The sequence below is a fragment of the Oncorhynchus mykiss genome, chromosome 21 (genome assembly GCF_057628025.1).
Source record: "Oncorhynchus mykiss isolate SJ-2025 chromosome 21, ASM5762802v1, whole genome shotgun sequence".
Taxonomy (NCBI): Eukaryota; Metazoa; Chordata; class Actinopteri; order Salmoniformes; family Salmonidae; genus Oncorhynchus; species Oncorhynchus mykiss.
Window position 1 is genome coordinate 11,492,501 of NC_143042.1, and position 25,021 is coordinate 11,517,521.

The following is a 25,021-nucleotide window of genomic DNA, read 5'->3' on the forward strand; positions in this document are numbered from 1 at the left end:
GAGATGTCACTTTATTGTAACAATCCTATTATACATAGCACAGTCCGAATCTGGAAGAAAATTAAAGTCCACTTTGAGTTTAGACCAATGTCATTCATGCTCCCTGTCGCCAGGAATCCCTCCTTTGCCCCCTCTAACCTTGATAACACCTTTGAGCGATGGGGAGAGTTGGGGATAAGTATCATAGGGGATTTATATATAGAAGGGACCTTTGCTTCCTTTGAGTTGCTGAGGGAAACTTATAATCTTCCCAGAAGTAATTTTTTCAGATACCTACAAATTAGAGACTACGTTAGAAAACACCTCCCAACATTTGGGAATGCTAAACCTTCCATGTTTGACGGATGCATAAAAATATGCCCCACCTCAGACAAACTGATATCGTGTCTATATGATGCTTTTCAATCTGTTAGTACACCTTCTACACATGCCATTAAGGCAAAATGGGAGGAAGAACTAGGGACTGACATTTCGGTGGCAGACTGGGAAGAGAGCTTGGAGTATATCCACACATTCTCCATTAATTCCAGACATCGTCTCATACAATTCAAGGTATTACACAGATTACACTATTCCAAAACTAAACTGCATAGGATATTTCCTGATACATGTGTGATAAATGTCAGGCTGCGCAGGGTACACTACTCCACAGCTTTGCCCTATGCTCTAGCTTGCATGGTTATTGGTGTGGAATTTTTGGGATCCTCTCTGAAGTTTTGGAGACTTCATTAGACCCAGACTCGCTTCTGATAATCCTGAGAGTGTCTGAGTCCCTAAACAGATTAACCAACCCCCAAAAACAACTCGTCTCTTACAGTCTCATTTCGGCAAAATAATTAATCTTGTTGTTTTGGAAAAGGAGGGAAGCGCCCTCTACCAAATTATGGCTCAGTGAATTGGCAAACACTGTACACTTAGAAAGAATTAGATATATTCTGAACAATAAATGATCAACATTTGATCAAATCTGGCAGCCTTTCCTCTCCTACTTGGACGAGTCGGCGCTGTGAATTTGTACTTATTAACGCACTCTCAATTGTAATATTTTAATCTACCTTTGGGCATCATGTGCTGGCCCTGCCACCCGAGCAGTTGGGGGGGGTGGGGGAATAAAGGGGGGATAAACGGGGGGAATAAGTGGGGGGGTGACATCTACCCTCTTTCCTTCTACATGTTCTTGTCTTGTATGTCGTGTTTTGTATTATTTGTTTTGTACCCAGAACTCTGGGTCTTGTTGTTCCTGTCTGCTCTCTTATGTTTAGATAAGAATTGTATACATGTCTTGTATATCTATACACCATTCTTGTGTGTGTTCAATAAAAAATATTTGAAACAGAAAAATGTCATTTATTTTCTATTTTTATTTCACCTTTATTTAACCAGGTAGGCTAGTTGAGAACAAGTTCTCATTTACAACGGCGACCTGGCCAAGATAAAGCAAAGCAGTGCGACAAAAACAACCACACAGAGTTTTGAAAGCTCTTTACCAGCCGCTACATAAAAACACTCCTGGCACTATACCTTAAGTGGAGAATGAATGCAACACCTGCTTATGAACCGAACCGCAGGCTGCGAAAGAACACGAGGTATTAAAATAAGGAATAAAAAATACAAAAGTTATTAGATGAGACATAAGCCCTGTGGCTATGGTTGTGTTTTGTACACTGTCATCCCAGAGCAGATTCAAATATGATATCGTGTTCTGTTTATGGGACGCGGGTGTGTGCATTACAACACATTCTGCCAGACAATATCCTACTCTGCCTGTTATGAGTAATCACACTGAAACAAGAAGGCAGTGTAGAACTCACAAAGCCCCTCAGAGATGAAATGGCACCCTTGAGGCGTGACAGGAGTGATGGAGGTAATTTTCTCTTCAATGCAGATAACGTAGAGTCCATATGTAGAACTGGTGGGCTACCAGATCATTTCTCTTCACATTGTCCAACGTTACATTGTCCAAATGATTTGTCCCCATGGTGAAAATGTGCTTAATGATCTTTGTTTCTGTGGCTATAATTCATTCATTAGTCTAATAGGAGACGCCGTTAGTTTGATCAGACACACGTAAAGGAAAGTACACTCTGGTGGGAGCTGATCATGTGGAACGGGTTGGAGGAATTTGCATCACTGTGAGAAGTTCTTATTCCGTTGTTTAATTAAGGTATTTCTGGCTCTTCAGGGAACACCCCATCCTGACAGTGACAGTCACATGATGACGATACTGGAAATTCAAAAAGATTATATGACATGACATTGCCGGCGCCAATTTTGCTGATGATAATATTAGAAACCATTCAAGGTCTTACATTGGTGTTTTGCACATCCTCGCTATTTTGAACACAAGCTATATTTCTCAACATCTGGTTAATACCTGATGAAGATTGCTTGCTGACTAAACATACAAGTGAGGCCGCTTGTAAAGTAGCGATATGGTGATGAAAGACAGGCAGCTTCTGCTGAGTTCCAATAAAGTTGAGTTCTTCTTCTCTGTCTGTGGCGCTCTTCTTCTCTGTCTGTGGCGCAAGCTGTATCTGTCCCGGTTGGAGAGTCATCTGTGTGTCAGTGAGAATGCCCATCAGGGCTGTGAAGTGTGGTCTTTGGTTCTCCATGGATCCTGTCTGGCTGTGGCTGCTGTCTTTGTCCATACTCCATCACCTTAATCTTCCCTCATAAATTACCCTGCCCTCTGGGGAGGGGGCTTTGATTTAATAAAGCTGCCTGCCTGTCCCAACAGACTGTGATCGCTGATTTACTCTAGACCTGGCTGGTGCATCGCTGTGTGTGTGTGTGTGTGTGTTTATATATATATATATACATATATGTGCGTGTGTGTGTGTGTGTGTGTGTGTGTGTGTGTGTGTGTGTGTGTGTGTACAGGAGGGTCATGTGTAAAAATGAAAGTGTGTGTACGATTATGTGACTGAGTGGGTTTGTGAGGTCAGAGCTGGTGTCCTTGTGTTGGTTGTTGAACATAATGATCTGAACTACTGTAGTAGGTTAGAGATCATCTGGTGGTTGAGGCAAGGTTTAGATTGTAGCCTATCAATTGTACATACTCTATTCCACTTTGTAGCTGAGAATAAGCAACTCAAGATTGAACTGAATCTCCTAGGGTTTAGCTGCAGAACATCTGAAACTAATTACAATCTAGACTTTACCCCCCTGTGATTTCAGTGGTAAACAGAAGCCTTCGAGGTAAACAGTAAATTCAATTGTTTCTGATTAGGCAGAATTAAGATATTATAAAAGTAAGCATATGCTATCACTACCATCAATGCCTGAAATGTATGGTGTCAATTTAATCTGTTAGTTTAAGTTACCCCATTCAACCTTGTAAAAAAGCTGCAGATAGCAGCGTATAACGGAGAAGCAGATATAACGGAGAAACTACACCCTACCCCTTTACTCTCTCAGAATCACCTTTATAAATATGGCAGCTGCTCCTCTCTCCCCCCTGCCGGTGGGTAGAGTACAGGTGGTGAGGCAGGAAGGCCCAGAGGGCTCTGAGAGGATGTCTGCCATCATCACCCCTCCTGGGTCAGTACAGCTCCAGAAGGGCCAGGGGAGCTGCGGTGCTGCGCTGGCTATAAGACGTCTTAATGAGGCCCTCTGTCTCTCTGACATGCCTCTACGGCGTCCTGACTGGGTGACAGAACCATTTATCTGGGAAATATCTCAGCTCAGCCCTCCTTGAAGAGAGGGGTGCAGACTGCAGATAGGTGCGGAGCATGCTCACACAGTATAGCAGACCTCCATGGGTGTCTAAATAGGATGTTTCCATATGCACTGGCTTACTGTGAGTTAATGTTGCGCAACAGCTTGCTATGACATTGTGCAGAGAACGATAAACTCAAGAGAGATGTTTATATGCAGCAAATAGTAGACATGAAGTTATACTTCAAATTGTCTCTGGTATAAGCAAGCAAATGGTTTCATCGCTATTCTACCTAGGGGGTGCATTGGACACCCCCTGGGTAGAATAGTTTGCATCATGAACTACGGGGGATTTAACCTATTTATTGTCACTCCCTGATCTGTTTCACCTGTCTTTGAGATTGTCTCCACCCCCCTCCAGGTGTTGCCCATCTTCCCCATTATCCCCTGTGTATTTATACCTGTGTTCTCTGTTTGTCGCTGGCCAGTTCGTCTTGTTTGTCATGTCAATCAGCGTGTGTTGTATCAGCTCCTGCTTTTCACCAGTCTCTCTTTTCTTATCCTCCTGGTTTTGACCCTTGCCTGTCCTGACCCTGAGCCCGCCCACCTGACCACTCTGCCTGCCCCTGACCCTAAGCCTGCCTGCCGTCCTGTACCTTTGCCCCACCTCTGGATTACCGACCTCTGCCTGACCTGTACCTTTGCCCCTGTTGCTGTAATAAACATTGTTACTTCAACTCGGTCTGCTTCTGGGTCTTACCTTTATCCTGATAATTCATATTATGTTTTTAGAGTCATCGCAATTTCCCCTCACGCAATCCCCGGTGAAATTGATGTTTTATGTCCAAAGACTGTAGCATTTCCATTTGATACCCCCTAGAGACTAGTATAATTCTCCTTTTACAGAAAAACATATTTGCACCGCTATCAAACTGTTAAATGCTTTGAAAATACCCTATAGCTAGAATAACCCATTAAATAGGCCTGCCAGTGTTTCCATTTTGAAATACTCAGGAGGGAAAGCCCATAATGCAATGTTCTAGCATTCGGTGTCCCTCCGCGCCAATTGTCAGGGCCCGGGTTCCAAGTATGGGCTGCTGCTCTATCATGGTTCAGGAGTATGACGAGGCTTGACTCTCAGGGTTCTGGGGCTGTTATAGATCTTAGGGTCTATTCTAAAATGTTCGTCAATGAGAATCACCTTTTAGCTGACGTCTTAACCAGCTCTCCCTGTTGTCTACTTTGTGCCTTCCTACCAGCTGTAGTGCGTGTCTCTGCTCACTGCCTTCTATAACGTCTTGATTATACCATTTTGAAAAGCTGTTCGTCAATCAGCCTCTGCTACATCTCTGCAATGCAGAGCTCTCACTACTCTCTATTCCATATTTCTGTATATTTGTTAAAATTATGGATCTCTTTGTATTTACTTGAATTGTTATTCTCAGACTGCCTACCCTAGATATTGATCAACCTCAAATGCTCTCAGCAACCTTTCATCCGTCACAGATGAGTTGCTTGCAGTTGTCTAAGAAAGTGGTGCATGCTATTTTTACAGGAACATACCGTACACATGTGTTTTTGTGTTTTTCTCCATGGGTGAATATGTCTGCAGCAGCTTGTTCATTCCGACGTACCGGCATGAGTCTCAGACACCGGGGGCTGGAGTTGACCGTGTTCATCGGCTGCTCCCTGTATGAATACCAATGCAACTGAATCAAAGAGAGTGATTAGAGGGGTCTGTTGTTTAACCCCAGGGCCGAGCGCTCCAGTTATTAGTTTGTTTACTTAGCCATTAGCATTGCTTTCTGTTTTTCTCTCCCACTCAGTATGTCCCAGTATATTCCTGCTTTGTGTTAACTGCGCTCATTAAGGAGAACGAGGAGAATGAGGAGGCGGAAGGCCTTTCCCGTCACGACGCCAGCGAGGTGATTTAGAGAATGACAATGCAAACATTATAGTAGTTGACCCTGGTGCAGGTAGAACCCGCGGCTGGCACTTGTTGTCCTAGACCTTGTCACTCATAGAGTTGTCATACCTATGACTAATATAGGTTCAGATGAAGCTGGCCAAGTGAGCAGTCCCTACACGGATACCATGAATTGTGGTATTCCATGTTTTCCTGACTGACTACATCAACTCTTTTTGTGTGTGATTAATTTAGCATGCAGGAGGAAGATTATGTTGAAACAGCTGTTGATCTTGCATTGTGCTCTTTGGAAAATGCATTGTGTTCTATTTTGGACTTCTAATATCTTGATATGATTTCGAGGTTCTTCTCTCATCAACTGAACAACAACGAATTTGGCTCTGTACATAACACTGGAGATGACTGGCAATCATCAAGCATGACATCCATACAGAAACTAGCGTAATGGACTGAAGGATTCATTTATGCTAATATTGGAAGACATTGACAAGAGGGGTGATTGCTTATTAAATCTTTCTCTGGAAGTAGCGTATATAATTGTACACAGTCATGAAACCTCCACTCAACCAGTCTTCTATTGCAACTTTTCAATCAAACGCTTCCCTCTTGTACATTTCCCATGTAATCTGTTTATGAGGCAATTTCAGATTTGTGCGTAAACAGCCCAACAACTTCACAATTAGCTCAATGTGAGATGAATATCAACGAGATTCTATTGCCACCCCCCTCGCTGCTGTCTGACTACAAAAACAGCCTGTTGGAGAATGGACCCCCGATTTTAATGGCTAAAGGAAGCAGGCAGTGAATACTACAGGCTAGTAAAACCGCCACGATAAAAACATTCAGAGGTCAGGGGATTTGTTTTTTTCCCACATATTATCTAAAACCCGATAAGCAGGTCTGTTCACTCTGTGCTCTCGGACAAAACCATGCAGCCTCTGCATATTTATTCAACCTCATCCCATCCCCCTAGAAATCCCTGCTATCGAAAAGTGGGATTTTACAGTGTTCATCATCCTTTGGAGGAAAGCAGTCTATTCTGCTGAGCTCTGACTTTACACTGGAATAAAAAGATTTCTGTCTAAAGTTCAGGGGAGAGACTGGGAGAGAATGGTGCGAGGGTTAGCCAGCCACAGGAGGGCTGATAAGAAGTGAATCAATATTAAATCGGTATCATAAAGGTTAGCTCAGACATTATGGCCAACTACTGTCTTTCACCATCCAGCACAGTGAGATTTGATTGATTTGATTTGATCAGGTTAATCTTGATGGCAATGCTGGACCTTCCTTTCAAACCTACACGTATTAAATCTATGTAAATCAGACCTAAACATTTGAAGGCTGTGAGAAATGGGAACAGTGCGTGTGGAGCGCTGTATGAACTCATCATCAGGCAGTAGAGTGAATCAATGGTGGCACTCCCAGAGGTTTAGTAGCTGATGGGAAAAGAACGGAGGAGGGGTTTTCTCTGAGATAATATAATTACATTCACAACTAGAAAGAATTCCGGCGAGGAGTCCTTTTAAAATTAAATTTCCCTCTGCAAGAGGAATAGCAGGGGATACTCCTGGAAAAGCAGGCGAGGATATCTGGGTGAAACAAAGGTTACAGGATGGAGAGGACGTCTTCTCTCTCAACTCTGATGTAATACTATCTGAGGTCAGAGGTTACTACAGTGACAGAGATTTAGGCTATCCTGTTCCCTTTGTAGTTTACACAATGCAATTCTCATAGCTTAACTGTGAACTCCTGGCAGGAACATATAGGAATATACAGCTTTTTTGTGTGAATGAATGCATTGTTTATGCTGTCGATTTGAACTCTGTGAGAACTTGTACAGTTTGTATATTTGACATTGCAATTGCTGCAATACCGATGGCATCTCAATGGCTCTTTTCAGATATTGCTATTTTGCGTTGTTTGGTTCTGTATCCATCGAGAATTGGTTTGTGTTTAATGGATACAACGCTTATTTTAAAATTGACTTTTTGTTTTCTAATTTCCTGCCATAACAATGGCCATAGTAAACGCAAATGCTGTTGTGTACGAGAGAAAAGATGGGAATAACTACCGAACCTAGTAAATCCCGTCCCAAACATCAGTGACACTCCCACGGGCAAAGACCAGGATATTGTGTTGTCATCTACAGTCAACAATGCACGGGGATGGATTATCAGAAAACAAAAGGAACTAGTATGTTTAGTATTCAGAAGGTCTGGTCACAATCTGCCAATGGCAAAAACAAGTCCTCTCCCCACCTCGGCCCAATCTTCAGGCCCTTCAGATAAATATCCCAACATATTCCTTCAGCATTTATTATTTCACTGTTTTCCACTGTAATGTTTATCTTGCCCATGCAGAATAGCCCTCTGCTGTCATGTCCATGTGGGAGAATTGAATTCTTCGGTGAGTGGTGAAGAGGACGTTACGTTCCTGCATGTCACTGATAACTTTCTGCATTTGACCACGTATTGTGTCGAGCCGAGTGGCTCCTGAAAGCAAAAGTACTGTAAGTTACTTCTTCCCGAAAGGACGCTAAATAGATTCACACTCTTACATCCGTTAAAGTTTAGAGTTGAAATGTGGACAAATGTTTTGAAAAGGAAATAGAGGAGATTGAATTAGGGCAGACTTGAAATATGAATGCGACTTGATCTTTACATTTTCATATTTTGTTGCCATATTTTGGTACTCTTCAAGGAAATAAAAACAATTTCACACACGCTTTCCGTACAAAAAAATGTTTTATTTTATTCATAATGAAATCGGAATGTATAATGCATTACCTATCCATTGTGATCAAGTTTGGAAGGCGTGTTTCGAATAGTCAGTAGTTTATTTCTGACTCTGATGGCTTTCTAACTAATTAGTCAAGCCTCGACATGAAAACCTGTCAACTGGATGGTACCCAGGTCTGCTGCTTCTACAAATGACAAGAGAGAAAGTTCTGGAAATGCTCCATTGACATCCAGGTGATTGGTCATTTTTTTGCATCTGTCTCGCTATTTATTTCCATCTCTCACTCTCTTAGCTGGCAGTCCTATCTACAAAGTCATATTTTTCTCCAAATGCCACTTTCAGGGCAAAAATAGTAGCTTAATAATCATGATAATCAACTCTGTAATCTGAGTAGATCTACATGTAGGTGTATGTGGGGTTTTGACCCCAAAAGGGTGAAATACCACTATTGGAACTGGCCAAAACAGGCAGCTTAGACACCATTTCCATGCAGCAAGTCACCCCTCCCAAACTCTCTCCATTCCGCAGCCATTTTCCAGAGCGATTTCTGAGTATAATAGCACTCACAAATCATCCGCTGGGCAGTGGAGTCTGGGAAATTGATGTCCCTTCATTTCAAAACAATGGAGGTGCCTTATGAGGGGGCTCATGATGTCATAACTTCAGGGGCTGACAGACTGGACAGGGAGAGGGAACGTGGCCCGTGGACAGGCGCAGGGCCAATGGAACCCTAGGCAGGTACGACTCAATCAATCCCTGCACTGGGGAGACGTGGGGCTGTGGTCCAAGTAGCCAGCAGACATGCTCAATCACATCTCCTCACAGTGAACAAATTGACAGCCTTTACTCTGGGTATCAGCCCCTCCTAATCCCCCTAGTCTGCCAGCTTCTTTCTCTCCTTCCCAATCTTACATGCACAGAAACAGGTAATTCAAAGGATAATCTAAGACCATATACCTCATCATTCTGGCAGACACCGCCTGCACAATGCCTCATTGGGTCAACCGGGCAAAGCATTGAGATCAAAAGTAAACAAAGTTTTTCAAAGTTGCATGATAAACTGAAGACAAAGAGAGAGAGAGAGAGAGAGAGAGAGAGAGAGAGAGATGTGTTGTCGCAGAAGTTCGGTTTTTATACGTCTCTCAGTCCACCAATATACAGTCAGGCAGGCTAATATCAGTGTGGATTAAAGAGCTGCTGGGGTTTGTGTGAGAGACATTGACTAATAAATAATTCATGCAGGCCAGTGGAGGAAGTCGATAAATCTCCCGTTTTTGAGTCCTGCATGCAATTTAGAGGGCCGGGCACCGTTGGAACGGACGTTCCACTGATTTAAGCCCATAGATGAGACGAATAAAACCATAATTTCTAAGGGGAAATTCAAATCATCAACCCTATCCATCAAACCCCTTCTGTGTTCTTTTGATTAATGTTGCTCCCCTGTAGGTTTATGTGAGAGCAAGGGTTACCACAACTTCCAAAGAAAATATTAAAAAGACACTTACATACTGGATTACTCCCAACCAAGGGTGAATTGGAAGTGGATTGACTTGGCTGGGCTCCTGGCTACACACCTGGTCTCATACATACTTATGGAACGCGACTGCGTTTTTGAACGAGTCGCCCCGCGGTAGTAGAACCTTTTCACACCGGAGGCACTGTGTCCTGCCTCACCAAATCCAACCATCACTTCAAAGAGACAGGACAACGGTGATCTTTGCATGACGGATCGGTCTTTCCTGGCTCTAAGCACTGGGGAATGAGTCGCTATGCGTATCTGGGTCTCGCACACCATGGCCTTCCAACAGTCACAAATAACACAGACACTAGAACGTCACCCAATCAGGATGGAACCAGCCCCCACCCCCGTTCAATGTAAAATGGATGCCTGGTCTGGTTTGTGGAGATCATAGCAAGGCTGGCAGGATACGCATCCCTGGGAATGTGAGGGGACGGTGTGTGGAGTGATGACATGTGATTTTTCCTGTGCTGTCACCGAGGCTGTGGCATGGATGGCTGCTTTACAGACTCTGAGCCGGGGACTGATGGCAGAACGTGAAGAAAACAGACGGGGGGATCTCTGTCTGCTTACGTTCGTCAGCGAGGGTCACTGTCATGACCAATCCTCTGATGTAAATGAGGCTAACCGCACCGTCTTGAGACACACACACACACCTCTCTTTCTCAGAACAGAGCACATCTCCAGGGCTGTCAGACAGGGTTGTGAGGTTAAGGGAGGTTGGCACAGCAGAGCAGGAGCAGAGCAGGCTGACTGTCAATGCTGTTGACAGCAAGACGGACGAACCAATACTTGAGGGAGCAACAGGCCCACTTTCCCTGTTTTATTAACACACTGTCCTGTCAGGCATGGATGTCTCCCAAATGCATACTAACCCTCCTTCATCATCCTTCATGACCTGCTATCATTCACCTTAATTTCTTCAGACATCAGTATACACTCATACACATCCTATCATAAACACCCTACTCCTCCCGCCTCCCCCCTCTCCCCACTCACCCCTCCTCTAAACCCAAACAGTACGCTTTTCCCCTGTTCAGGCCTCCGGATCCATACATGAGAAGTTATTGGGCCAGGCCGGCTGGAGGTAGCACAGTCATTTCTCACCACTCTGTGCCTCGGAGGAGAGTCGGTGATCCCAGTCAACATTAACATCAGCTTTCTGGAGCAGGGCCTCCATTAAGAACCAGCTGCATGGGAAAAGCCCATCACAGCGCTTAGGCGAGAAGCAGAGCTAGAGAGAACACACGAGGGGAGGGAGGGAGATGGAGACAGACAGGCGACTGTGGGGAGAGGAGAGGGAGAATAATGAACTGAAACAGAGGAGGAAGGAGGTCAGGTTGCGATGGAAAGGAGAACAACTGAACCAATAAATCACAAGTTAATAGATCACTGGAAAGACGTCCCCTAGGGATCTCTTTCCAGAGCCACGAAATTACACAGCTTAATTCTCAATTAACTCAGTATGAGAATCCGGGTCCTTCTGGATTAATTCCAAGGTATGTGATGCCTGATGTGATGGCAGACATAATGATTCTACCCAGCCTATTTCAAATATTTTTGCTTACAGGTTGATACACTGGGAGACAGGAGGCCATATTGGTTTGGATCTATGGAGACGTATTCCAAATGAATCAGGTATAAATCAACTAGGAAGGCTGAATAAGTGGTACTACTCTGGAGACCTTTCCATCATAGCCAATAAGTGGTTGATCTTCCAAGTCTAAGCCACTGTCATCCTGTTCACACAGGTTAAAATGTTAGTCATTGTTTACATGTTTTTCTTTTCTCATTCATGTCACCTAGACTTAATGCTCTCTCCTGACATTATCGCTGCTAGGGAGTTTAAGTGCAGTTCATCATTCCACTGCCCAAAACTGTGAAAGCTGTCACGCCTCCAGACTTCAGTCAATAGGCAAGACCATGGTGAGTCACCACTGGCTCGCAGAAATGTTCTCTCACCATGCACATAATAATGAGAAGGATCTGAGTGACCTTAAAGGCAAAATGAGGCAGTTTGGTTGACAGCACCACTCAGCCAACACCAGCCAATTCAGAACCAATGTCTGTGGAGTAAAGATTATATCTACATTGAATGCACATACTGTACGTTTAGTCTGATGGAATAAAGCAGAGCAGATTTCTCATTCAACTTTTTTCAGCATGTATTCATCTCTATACAAGCCTATTGTTATATATCCAAAGACATTCTGTTATTTACAGAAGAAAGTAGTTACTCTTTGGCAACCAATCCCTCCCTTTTCCCTGTAGTTCTGTTTAACTGCAACAAAGACAGCATTGCGGCCTGCTGCTTATACTCACAACAGGACTTGCTTGCTGAAATGAGCTGCAGGCTTTTCTCTAATGAAAGCCAGGGGTATTTAAGGATGGGGACTGACTGGTAAAAACAGCAAAGAAAATTGAATTTTGTCTGTACCTACCGCCACCTCAGGATGTAGGCCAATACGTCACAGACACACTCATCACACGGCATCTGGTCTGATATATCTATGGCCAGGTTGCCACCATCCTGACTGATGAGATAGACCAGTAGGACAATAACCAAATACCTTCCACCTCCACGTTCACGGAACACGGTGAAGCAGAGAGAATAGTGTCTCCTGCATTCTAACAGCTCCCAATTATCTCTTGTCTCTGAGCCGAAGCCCCTCTGATTTTGTCCTGGAATTATTTATTTTTTTATCGCTCGCTTGCCTGTTCATTGTTCTCTACTCGTCTTTGTTCCAGCTGGTCTGACAAGCCCAGACTTTTTCTCTGGTTGTGCTTCTTGTTCTTTTTCTTTAGCGTCCTGACTCCTTTCTTGGATGGTTCCTGGAGAGGTCTGTCAGAGGGTGTGAATTCAGAGAATCTATCCCCCGAGTGTGTTTGTGTTACACGGACACACTGTATTCTCTGGGCCCCCTCGGCAACCCTGTCTCTGCCAACTCAAAGTAACAGCATATCAGACGGGGCCGTTCAGTTTGACACGGCTAGCTGACTCAACGGGGAGTCTAAAGATAATAACGGAAATAATAAATCCTTTCAAAAACCCACAGAACTCGCATATAAATACCACATTGAATCAGCGGGGGGACGGCCGGGCACAGTTCCTAAAACGCACACAAATGGCTGAAATACACTCTTTCTCCATGGCATTTATTCCAAATGTCAATTCAGCCACCTGGAAAGGGTTTTGTCCACAATGGTTTCTTCATGAATGTCGGGTCGAGTCATGGATCTGTGTGCAGCAGGTCTATAGGCCAAATGGCTGGTCGTTTCTCTCACTGACAGCCTGAGGTTGAGAAAGTTAGCTAGATATCTAGGTATTGGATGATCCGGACATGTTGTGCTTCTGGCTTATGGAAATGTCTCTGAAATATCATATGTCTGGAGTCGTCCTGGTCTTGTTTTGATAGTGGAAGTATGTCATGACCCTGTTTCCTCTTTGTCCCTGTCGCTCTTCCTCCTTGGGATATATCTACATTCTCCAGTGATTTCCCTCCACTGTCCCCCCGGGCACAGCTAGACACACATCTTTGCTCTTTCTGAGAAATAACAAGAAAATAACAGACATCTACGAAATGCCATCCAAGACAAACAAGGCAGCGGTATTTACAACCGTTATCTGGACTTTGTCTTGCGTTTACGTATAGTTAGACAGAATGGACAGCCGCAGTAAATCTAACTTTACTACACAACATAGTGGAAAAGAAACAAAAGGTTAAATGAGTTATACCTGAAGCTACAGTATAAACAGGTCTGCACTCACAAATGCACAAGAATCAACTGAGGCACTGCTGAATCTGTAACCTCAAATGATCATTGCCTGCATTAGTATCGCTCGGTTTTAACACGTGTTCAACATGATCCACCACCATAGTGGTTAGAGCATTGGGCCAGTAACCGAAAGGTTGCTGGATTGAATCCCAGAGAAAAAAAAAATGAGGAAAGACACATTTCAATTGAATGCATTCAGTTGTACAACTGACTAGGTATCCCCCTTTCCCTTTCCCTTTCTGCTCCTTAAATTAGCCAGCGTCTTGGACAGGAGCATTTTTCTCTGCTATGATTCCGTCATTATCTTCAGTTCAGGGCCTGTGTTTAGCTGGTGAGAGCGTGTGGGCCTGTACAAAATGGAGCTTTTGTGTGAAGCAGTAGTCTCTCCACTACTCTAATTGAAGTTTAATTTTCGCAGATTGCCTTTTTTTTCTCCACTGACACTGGTATGGGAGAAGCACAATTGCTTTGTAAAATTGCATAGGCAATTTACAGACTTGCTTCTTTGGCACATTCTGCAGTTCTGAACATTCACCACAAAAAAAATGATAGTATTTATGTTGCAAGAGGCTCGCAACAGGACTAAACGGAAAAATGGATTGATGCTGTAATTTCGTGCCAATTCCTTTCAATGGTATGTTTTGGCAGTATCTACTGAACAGAGAATGAAATAAAGCGTTCTAGTTTGACGAGAGTGGGGGGCATTTAGGGTTCCTTAATGGTCAGAGGACAGGACCAGGGCAAAGGTGACATAGAACTACAGAGGTTTACAATAAGGATTAGTAATTAAGATGTTAAAGCCTTTTAAGAGTACAATTGAATTGAAAGTGTGAGAATGACCTTTAAAACCATGTTAGTCCTTTACATAGGGGCTGAAAACACTTAGTTCTTGAAAGTGAATGGCTGAGGATGGGAAAACAACAGATCCACTAGGGCAGGGGAAATGCTGAATTAATTCAAGAAATACACATGATTAACCTATCACCTTGGTAGACATGTCAACCTTTGGGGGAAGCCCAGTATCCAGGAGAAAGAGGGCATCATTGTAAGGTACATTCTTAGAAAAAAGTTTTCCAAAAGGGTTCTTCAGCTGTCCCGATTGGAGAACCCTTTTTGGTTCCAGGTAGAACTCTTTTGGGTTCCAAAAAAGGGTTCTTCAAAGGGTTCTCCTATGGGGACAGCCGAAGAACTGTTTCAGGTTCTAGATAGCACCTTTTTTTCTAAGTGTGTAGATGAGAAACAGGAAACAGAGATGATGACGGTGATCCAGGGAATGGTGAATGAAGAGAAAAGGATGGGCATAGGAGTTTGTGTGTGTGTGTGTGTGCGTATGTGTGCCAGTGTGCTGTGTGACCATGAGTTTATGTGCGTGTGTATCTGTACGGCTTCCTGGAGTGTGAATGTCAAATGTTTGAGATGCTATCTTTCTGACATAACACAAACCCATTCAGACAGTCTCACTGGTCCTGTTAGTGGCTGTGAATGATTAAAGGCCCAGTCCTGTCAGACTCTGCCTGAAAGAGCTCAAACTCACCAGGACTGTAGGGAGACGTTTTTTCAGCCTCGTATCATCGTCCCTCTTCCTGTCTAATTGCTCGTTAGTGTTCATGACCCGAAAGGGGAGAAATTGACACAAGGCTCTCTCACAAACATTCACACAGTCAGCAGCATCAACAGCAGTAGCACTGTAGTGGAAAACATCCCTCTAGAGTCCAGTATATTCTATCTGGGCAGAGTTGGTAACAATAACAGCCAGATGAGCCAGACTGGCTGTATCATTCTCTACCTACTGAGTTTAGAATGGGGATTGGGAAAACAAATCACCCCTTAACACTTTCCTCTCTTGGACTCATTCTCTGTGTCCCTCACCATCAAATGCAACTCCAATAGCCAACCTGTGTGTGAGAGATTGTCTTCCAATCTCCCAATCCCACATCATGGAGGAATTAGATCTGGCTGCAAAATTACAATGTCACTGCTCCGCCATGGTTCCAACGGGAGCGGGGACTGCTGAATGTTTTATGGAGCCAATAATAATGGAGCTAGAAGCGCAGTGCCGGATTTATCCGGTGCCGAGGCTTAGTGCAATTAAGCACCGGGAATGGCAGCCGGAATTATTACTGGATGAGTGGCAGGACTTAGGAACACCTGAGGCTTCCTCAGCTGTGTCTGAGAACTGAAAACAGGCAGATAAATATATTGTGATATCGATGGTACTACTACTTAGTAGTACTACTATTACTTTATTATTCATTTATTTATTGAATTGTACCACTTTTTCTCCCCAATTTCGTGGTATCCAATTGTTTAGTAGCTACTATCTTGTCTCATCACTACAACTCCCGTAGGGGCTCGGGAGAGACAAAGGTTGAAAGTCATGCGTCCTCCGAAACACAACCCAACCAAGCCGCACTGCTTCTTAACACAGCGCGCATCCAACCCGGAAGCCAGCCGCACCAATGTGTCGGAGGAAACACTGTGCACCTGGCAACCTTGGTTAGAGCGCACTGCGCCCGGCCCACCACAGGAGTCGCTGGTGCGAGATAAGAAAAGGACATCCCTACCGGCCAAGCCCTCCCTTACCCGGACGACGCTAGGCCAATTGTGCATCGGCCCACGGACACTCCGGTTGCGGCCGGTTACTACAGAGCCTGGGCATGAACCCAGAGTCTCTGATGGCACAGCTGGCACTGCAGTACAGCACCCTTAACCACTGCGCCACCCGGGAGGCCCGTACTACTATTACTAAGCAGTCTTGGTTCTCTGTTATGATACAACAAAGGATTCGGCACTGTCTACAGACAGCAGTAGGGAAGTTCGTTCTTCCATCTCTAAGCTGTGTCCCAACAATAGCTGATAGGCTAGCTGCTAGCCCAAGGTTAATGCAGTGAACCCTCTTGATTAGAATGGAGCAGTGTCACGGTGCACCTCAAAGACACTGCAACCTTTTAGATGCCTGGCTAATTCAGAGGGAGGAGACCAGGAAAGAGAGTTAGAGAGAGATACAGCACGGATGATTCATTACAATGATATCAACAAATCTTCAATTTTCTCCGGCCATGATTAAAGCATGTTGACGCTTATTGGGATGAATCCTGTCCTGGAGGGTTACGTTTAAAATCCGATTGTATGACTTTGTGGCTGTGCCAGCTAGTGACTACCCTGCAGAGCTTCCTCCAGTACATAAGCTTTTACATAAGTCATCCCAATAAATGCCAACCTGCATGATTTAATGTATTCAGGTCTCACCCTGTGGGACACTAAACAGATCACCTAGAACCAATTTTGAAGAGTAATGGCTTCTGATGTATTCTATCAAACTTTTACACTACAATCATCACTGGGTTCATCTGAGGTAGTGTAATTCACCACCGTATAGACTAGAGAGCCCTGAAATACTAAACGGCAAGCTTGGAATTTACAACCAATTACCGGGTCACTACATCTCTTTAGCATTTTTTTATGAAATATGCTGACACAATGCACAGAAGAAGAAGAAAAACACACGACATACCGCTTAGTTCAACAACCTCCAATAGTCTTTGTAGGAAATGCAATGACACTATTTTATTTGATCCATACTTCACAGTGCTAGACGAAGATCTGGAGGAGCATCACTCAGTGCTGTGGAGTTCCTACGTTACACACTATATAAGTTCTGAATCCTTCAACGTCAGATAAATAACCCATCATCTGCACCAGGTGTAATGACTGCTCTTATGACAGCACAATTCAGCTGGATTTTACGCGCCGTGGCTGGTTTGATTGTCCGGATTTTTCAATGTTCCTTGAGCTGAATTGCAGGCTTGCGAGAACCCTATTGTTACAGAATAAAGGCTACAGAGTTGTATCAGGAAATCATGCAACGTGCAACGTAAGTACTTATTTGGAGCGGAGATGGGCATGCTGTATCTCGACACATCTCCGTGTTCTGAGTGGTGTGGGACTAGCATGGTCAATGTAGCTGCTCAAGAAACCGCCTAGAGAGGACTTGCTAAACATCCTTACCGCTCCATTGTGCTCAACATGTTAGAGTGGAAGGTTTGCACATTCTCTTATTCCATTCTCCCATTTTAGCCTAATTACATCCTCTTCCTTAACAAGCCTCCATCGCTGGTGCCTCAGCTTATCCATACAAAGCTAAAATAAAATGTTAATTGCATAAGAATAAAATGAAAAAGTGTGATTTAACACCAGCAGCTCAGCGTCGATGTGGCAGCCTGCTGTGATTGAAAGCGTGATAATCAGGCATTCCTTTCAGCTGGTGCCATCTCTCAGCTCCACTGATGTGCACCGCACCACTGCTCGATCAGCCCCACCACCGCTGGGTTACTGCACTAAAGGCCTATGTCCGTTGAATCAAACACACAACCGACTAAATGTAAACTTTTAAAAATACACCTTTGCTCCTCGCTGCTATATCAAATGCACCCCTGGTGCCAGCCTCTCGAACATTCCATTAGAGCCTGGGTTCATTTAAAAGTGAGCATACATGATGCGCACATGGTGGGAATGTATAGGCAAAGCTAGGAGCGCATTATGTGTTAAGTGTTAACTTTGCAATTGTATTCAACAAGTGAGTAATTATCATGCCTGTTCTGCTCCCACCCTCAGCGGGGAAACATCTTGTTTTCAGGGATACAGTATTTTCAACGTAGCTTCCTTTCCTCCTGAAAACCGGATGTGGGGACCCCGCTCAGGTGTTTAGTTTACGCCTGCTACCTTAAGTTACTTTGCTCTTAAACAGCTGCTCTTTCAAGTGAGGCAGGGAACCTGTGTGACTTCCAGAGCCATTCAAGTGGCCCCTCTCAAGCAGACACTTGCTGCTCTCCTAACAGACCACAACTCTATAGATGGCTTATATGCAAAACATGAAAGCCATTTAGAAAAGTGTAAGTAACATGTTCTGGAGCAGCAACAACTTAAAAATCACAATAGGTCATTCATCTTAATTACAATTGTCCACCATACCTGTTAGTGGCATCGGCTCACTGCATGTCATGAAGGGGTGAGGAACTCCAGCTGAGCTACTGTACAGTAAACCTCCACTTCCACTGTCAAACAGTCTCCATTGTGTTCAGCCCAGGAAGAAGTCTCCGGATGGGGTCAACTTGGGGTGCCCCTATAGAGAAAACACACAAATAGCATCTCACTAAATGGTAACTCTCTCTGCCAAATCAATATAGCCTGTCAATTTGTCCCACCTTTAGTGGGATGACATTGAACAAACTCAACATCTATCTCATGGTTGGTGTAGATACATTGGAGAATGAGTGTAAAACAAAAATGAACACTGATAAAAAAACGACCCTATAGGTAAAAATGAATTAATTCATAGCTTCTCCCTACACACAAACTCAAATCCCATTCTTCCTCTTTACTCACATGGTTAGTAAGCCAGCATGTCAACCACAGCAGCCAATATGCAACACAACATATTCACATTGATGCAGATCTCCAAGTCTATAGAATATGGTTTATGAACCCTATATAACGTGTTACCCTAAGGGTTAGTATATACCTATACAGTACAGTATGGGATAATCGTGGTCATAAACCACAACGGCACAGGGAAATTATGCTTACTCTTTAATGGTTGCGTTTCTAATGTGATATCGATAATATATTGACAGTAATGTACTGACTGTGTCCTCGATGTGTAAACTTAGTAAATATTTACTGAAGAAGTACATGCAAATGCTACCATAAGTGGTAAAAAAAACGGATCCTTTCCAAAACAACCTCGCTCGGTACAGCTTGCATAAAGTATGATAACCAATACGAAAATAGCTAGAGTATTTACCTGTGGATAAATCGACAACGCATTGTATGGATTTCACTGACAGCTTAAAGAATTGTGCAAATTTTTCACACAAATTGCTAGGACTGTGCTGCGTGACCCCTTGACCATACAGCTTAATACATCTTAAACGGTAAAATATTATACAAGTGTACTGCTGCTCACCCCACCTACCGTGGAGGAGGGAATCAGGAAAAATCAGTCGAGTAAGCTTTTCAGCAATTATATAAGGGCCTTTGTATATTTTCAGAAATGTGATGTTTGTGACAGGGGATATGAGGTAGAAAATACCCTCTCAAAAGCTCGCTCACATAATAATGTAGGATACAAATAATCTGATGCAATGGTGTGTGTCTGATCTGCACCATAGCTGATGGCAAGCACGTAATATGGAAAAACGAAATACACCAAATGTATTCCGGGTCTGTACTGTACATGGCAGTGCTGTACAAAAAACAATCGTATTTTCCTCTGGAAATGAAACTAGGTTACCCGTGCATGTTATTTTGTGAAGATAGCGCAAAGGCAATACCAATAACCATTCTGTTAAAGGCTCTTAATTGTGAGCACCAGAATGCACCCTATCAGCCAAGCTGTACCAGTACCAAATACACTTTGCAAGAACCAAACCACTACCAACAATTATTCAGTATTCAATTGGTCTAGTGTTGAGTCTGGCCAGTCTTTATCTCACAAAACCAATTAATTTCAACAATGAATTCAGGGTCACATTGTTCATAATAATTACCAGTGCACTTACGCACGTAAAAGAGAGAGTGCAGAGTCCGCGCCTTTTTGTTAGAAATGATGACCACGTTTTTCAACCTGCACCTGGACCTCAAATGCATCAAGTGCACTAATTAATCAAACACACCAGACACATTAGCAAGAGGTACATTTGCATCCTTCTTCAAAGCATTCGCCCCCTCTGCAATCTGTTAAATGGCCAACGTCATTTAGACTTGGGAGACCAATCAGTAATGCAAGCACAGATTCTTAATCTATAAAATAATTCATGTTTTTTTCTCATCGCCATCATCAACTAGATCAAAAACAGTCATATTTACAGTTTACAGATGGGACAGTCGAGACAGTGTGTCTTTATCCCGGTCTGATAAATGCATATCCTTATCCTTATGTGAGTCTATGGGGCTATTTATGAATAGCCAGGCACATTTGTTCTCCCGCAGTGTGACCAGAGTTTTGTTGGAGATCACAGGGACCCATACATCACATGGGGATGGTAATCGATGCAAAGCACATTTTTATTTTCCAACCTCAAAAGGCTTGCCACGACTGTGACGTTGTCGTGAGGAATTGCACCAGCTTCCAGCGACCTCAAAACACAAAAGCCGTGGCTCATTTCAAAACTTGATTTTGACGCAATTTCTGAAACACGTCATGCAACCTACATAATGAGGCAAGCCCTCTTATATGATCTGTTAAGAAATCTGGAATCGCTCACAATCTTGTTAATGCTGTCCGTTATACAATCATACAATCTGCTAATCTGTGTCAACATGCACCAGCCATATCCAAACTCATCCTTCGGGGTTGCTCGCGCAGTGCCAAGCGCGCTTTTACGCGCACATTCAGTGAGACATGCAGCTTCATCACAGTCGAACAAACCCTGTTGTTTGTCACTAAATCGAAACCCTTCTCTCACCACCACTGCAAAACAACCACGAGTAAACTCATTGCGCATTGGGTGAAATAATTGAAGTTCCTCTCTTTAACATATTCGAGCACGTATGTTCATGCAGCGTGCTGTCCATTTATCGTCATGATGGTGGGGGGCATAAATTAATGGAGGCTGACGACGAAATCGACAAACCATTCCCTGTCTTCCTTTGTGGGGTAGGGGACACAGCAATAGCATTCTGTCCCCATTGGATGGACAGAGTCGTATTTGCACGAGGTATGAAGGTCTCCAAATCAAGGACATCGAGTCCAAATCACGCGTCAACTTCCGGATGCTTCATACTTCACAGCAAAATGACTACGATTATTCAAAACTTTTATTTTAAATATTTTAAACATTAACATATACAAAACACAAATCAACGGCATATTTAAATGGTATACCCTCTTTGTGTCGCACAATAGAATAACAGCTTAACGCAATACAGTTGTAGTAGCCCATAGCCCAAGCGGAAAATTCGATTCTGTTGAACTTGTTTTGAGAAACATTTTTCCAACTCTCACGAAATGCTTGCTGTTATGCTGGAGAGGTGCTTGGCACGGGGATGCGCAATACCATTCCTATAGAGAAAGGAACCGCTCCATAGATGGATCGGCCACACACATGCAAATGGGGGAAAATGTAATATTCCCTTTATGATCATTGTAATTATTAAGACAACTTATTAAAGATTATTATCGTAACATTGTATACCACCCTTGTATATATCGTTTCATTTGTGTTGGATGCAGAAACAATCCACTGAAAGGAAGATATGGATCATATGAGAATGTAATACTTTTTACTTTTCCAAAATAAAAGAGAATCATTCCAATATTGACGACAACAGCAGGTGATAGAAAACAATCTCCATAGCACTATGATCATTTATTTATTTGCTAAGCTGAATTTCATTGCGCAATGTGACAATTCCATTCCGCATCACGGCATGGCACAATATACAGATACCCATGTCTAAAGCGCAAACCATCTCCACTCCCATGTCACTGATAAACACGTTTATTATATCCCCCGATAGGAAATATGACTCCTATGCGATATTTTCTATTGCATAGCATCGGTTGATTCAGTATAATGTAGTGAATGCCCAAGAAAGACATTCATATACCATAGGTCAAGTCGAACCTTGCTTGTTGCGCACAAAGTTCTGTCAGTATCCTGCCACGTCTGATGTTGTTACATTATACACGTATCCCAAGTAAATTGATATCCCCCTATCATGCGCAATTCTCTCCATTCTCTAACCAATTCTCTCCATTCTCTAACCAAATCTTAAGATTTGCATGACCTATGTTGGTGAGTTAATTACCTGCTCTCAGGCTTTTCTGCTACTCGTGCAGCGGGTTACCTTCGTCCGGTGCTCTCTGGAAGTTAGTTGGTCCGCTTCATCACACGGCTGCACGTCTGAGGACATGCTTGTAGAGTAAAGCTGGGGAGGCAAAGCTGGCTTCTTGGCTGGAGAAAGTGGCGAGGGAGGAGAGCGTGTATGTGAGAGACAGAGAGAGAGAGAGAGAGAGAGAGAGAGAGAGAGAGAGCGGGAGAGTTAGAGGGGGGCGGTGCACAGTGCAGAATTTCTTAGAATATTTGTTGCTGGTGAAATCCCCTGCGTACCTGTCTTGCTTTTTGACGAACAAAACCGACGGTGATGTTCTACACTGATTGTATGCAGAGTTGCAAACTGCGTGATAATTATATTGTATACTATACAAATGATATATGTCCTATCATGGTTGCATTGGTTGTGCTCTGAATGTGCCTAAACTTGATTTGCATTACTTGTGAAATATCGTCTGGGTAGCCAAGGCCGTTTGTTTGAGCGGATTGCGTTGATGCCTTTCAGAACCATGGAGAGCGCACACGACGCCTGAGCAAGAAAACCTGGGGAGAAAGTCAATACGAAGGTAAAGCTGCTGGTTGATCGTCTTCAAAACAGACCTCTGCAGAGGAGGAGTAAAAGGAGTTTAGCCAATTGACCGTACGTGCTGAACTGCACAGCACTCTCAGTGATATGAGATTTGTTTAGCCGCTGGTTAAAACGACTTAACCTATCCCAGAACAATGCCTCCTCATGCTGAATGAGCGCAGCATTGACTGCGCACAGAGGCGTCAAGATCAAAGGGAGCACATGGGCGCCCTCACATGTGTCCTGTTTCATTTTTTATTTGTTGTTTCTTTGTAATACTACTAGCCACCTAGCAATGTTGATGGCTTACAGGCTATCAATCAAGTTCGAGTAGCTAGCTTGTCTAACTATCTTAGCCATGCCTGCTGGCAAGGTTGGCAGACTTTAGAAAAGCAAGCGTTTACTAAATGTACTGAATAAGACTCACATTCCTTTCAATCTTTTACCCAGATTTTTAGCAGAGATGCAGAGAAGCATATTTCGTTTGTTTAAAAAAAGAACCACCAGTCAGGAGGATACAGACAGTTTAGATATGCTTAGATATGCAGAAAAAATACATATATTTTTTACATTTAATAAAGCATAATGATTATGGTTCTAGATTGCAGGAAAAGGCTGTTTTTCAGTTTGAAAAATGCAAAATGCTCCAACCACCACCCAACCACCCTCATATAAAGTGCATTCAGATTGTATTCAGACCCCTTGAATTGTTGCACATTTTGTTATGTTACAGTCTTATTCTAAAAGGTCTTAAATTGTTTTTCCCCCTCATGAATCTACACACAATACCCCATAATGACAAGGCAAAAATAGGTTTTTAGAAGTATCCAGACCCTTTACTCAGTACTTTGTTGAAGCACCTTTGGCAGCGATTACAGCCTCGAGCCTTCTTAGGTATGACGCTACAAGCTTAGCACACCTTTATTTGGGGAGTTTCTCCCATTCTTCTCTACAGATCCTTTCAAGCCCTGACAGCTTGGATGGGGAACATTGCTGCACAGATATTTTATGTCTCTCCAGAGATGTTAGATCGGGTTCAAGTCCAGGCTCTGGCTGGGCCACTCAAAGACATTCAGAGACTTGTACCGAAGCCACTCCTGTATTGTCTTGGCTGTGTTCTTAGGGTCATTGTCCTGTTGGATGGTGAACCTTCATCCCAGTCTGAGGTCCTGAGGGCTCTTAAGCAGGTTTTCATCAAGGATCTCTCTGTACTTTGCTCCGTTCATTTTTGCCTCGATCCTGAGTAGTCTCCCAGTCCCTGCCGCTGAAGAACATATCCACAGCATGATGCTGCCACCACTATGATTCACCGTAGGGATGGTGCCAGGTTTCCTCCAGATGTGACGCTTGGCATTCAGGCAAAATAGTTAAATCTTGGTTTCATCAGACCAGAGAATCTTGTTTCTCATCGTCTGTGAGTCTTTAGGTGCCTTTTGGAAATTCCAAGCGGGCTGTCATGTGCCTTTTACTGAGGAGTGGCTTCTGTCTGGCCACTCTACCATTAAGGCCTGATTGGTGGAGTGCTGCAGAGATGGTTGTCTTCTGGAAGGTTCTCCCATCTCCACAGAGGAACTCAAGAGCTCTGTAAGAGTGACCATTTGGTTCTTGGTCACCTCCTTGACCAAGGCCCTTTTGGTACCCTTCCCCAGATCTTTGCCTCGACACAATCCTGTCTCGGAGCTCTGCAGACAATTCCTTCGACTTCATTGCTTTGTTTTTGCTCTGACATGCACTGTCAACTGTGGGCCCTTATATCGACAGGTATACTGTATGCCTTTCCAAATCATGTCCAATCAATTGAATTATTATTATTATTAGTATTGTTCTGGGTAGTTCTGTTTTTCATTTGTAATACATTTTCAAACATTTCTAAAAACCTCTTTTCGTCTTGTCATTATGGGGTATTGTGTGTAGATTGATGAGGGAAAAAAAGATTGAATCAATTTTAGAATAAGGTTGTAATATGGAAAACAAAATGTGGAAAAATGGAAGGGGTC

At 43.4% G+C, this 25,021-nt stretch overlaps 1 protein-coding gene across 2 annotated transcripts in view; it reads right to left on the reverse strand.

The window, feature by feature from the left end:
* LOC110499977 (muscarinic acetylcholine receptor M2) overlaps positions 1 to 22,626 on the reverse strand; it is an 82,072-nt gene extending 59,446 nt beyond the window's left edge. Inside the window, exons 1-2 of one of the 2 annotated variants that reach the window (XM_021577062.3) lie at positions 22,431 to 22,626; positions 18,591 to 18,741 (exon numbers count right to left, since the gene is read on the reverse strand). The gene's annotated coding sequence lies outside the window, so the exon portion shown is untranslated. The remainder of the gene's footprint in view (positions 1 to 18,590; positions 18,742 to 22,430) is intronic. The other variant, XM_021577063.3, reaches the window with a different exon arrangement.
* Positions 22,627 to 25,021: the final 2,395 nt, after the last annotated feature.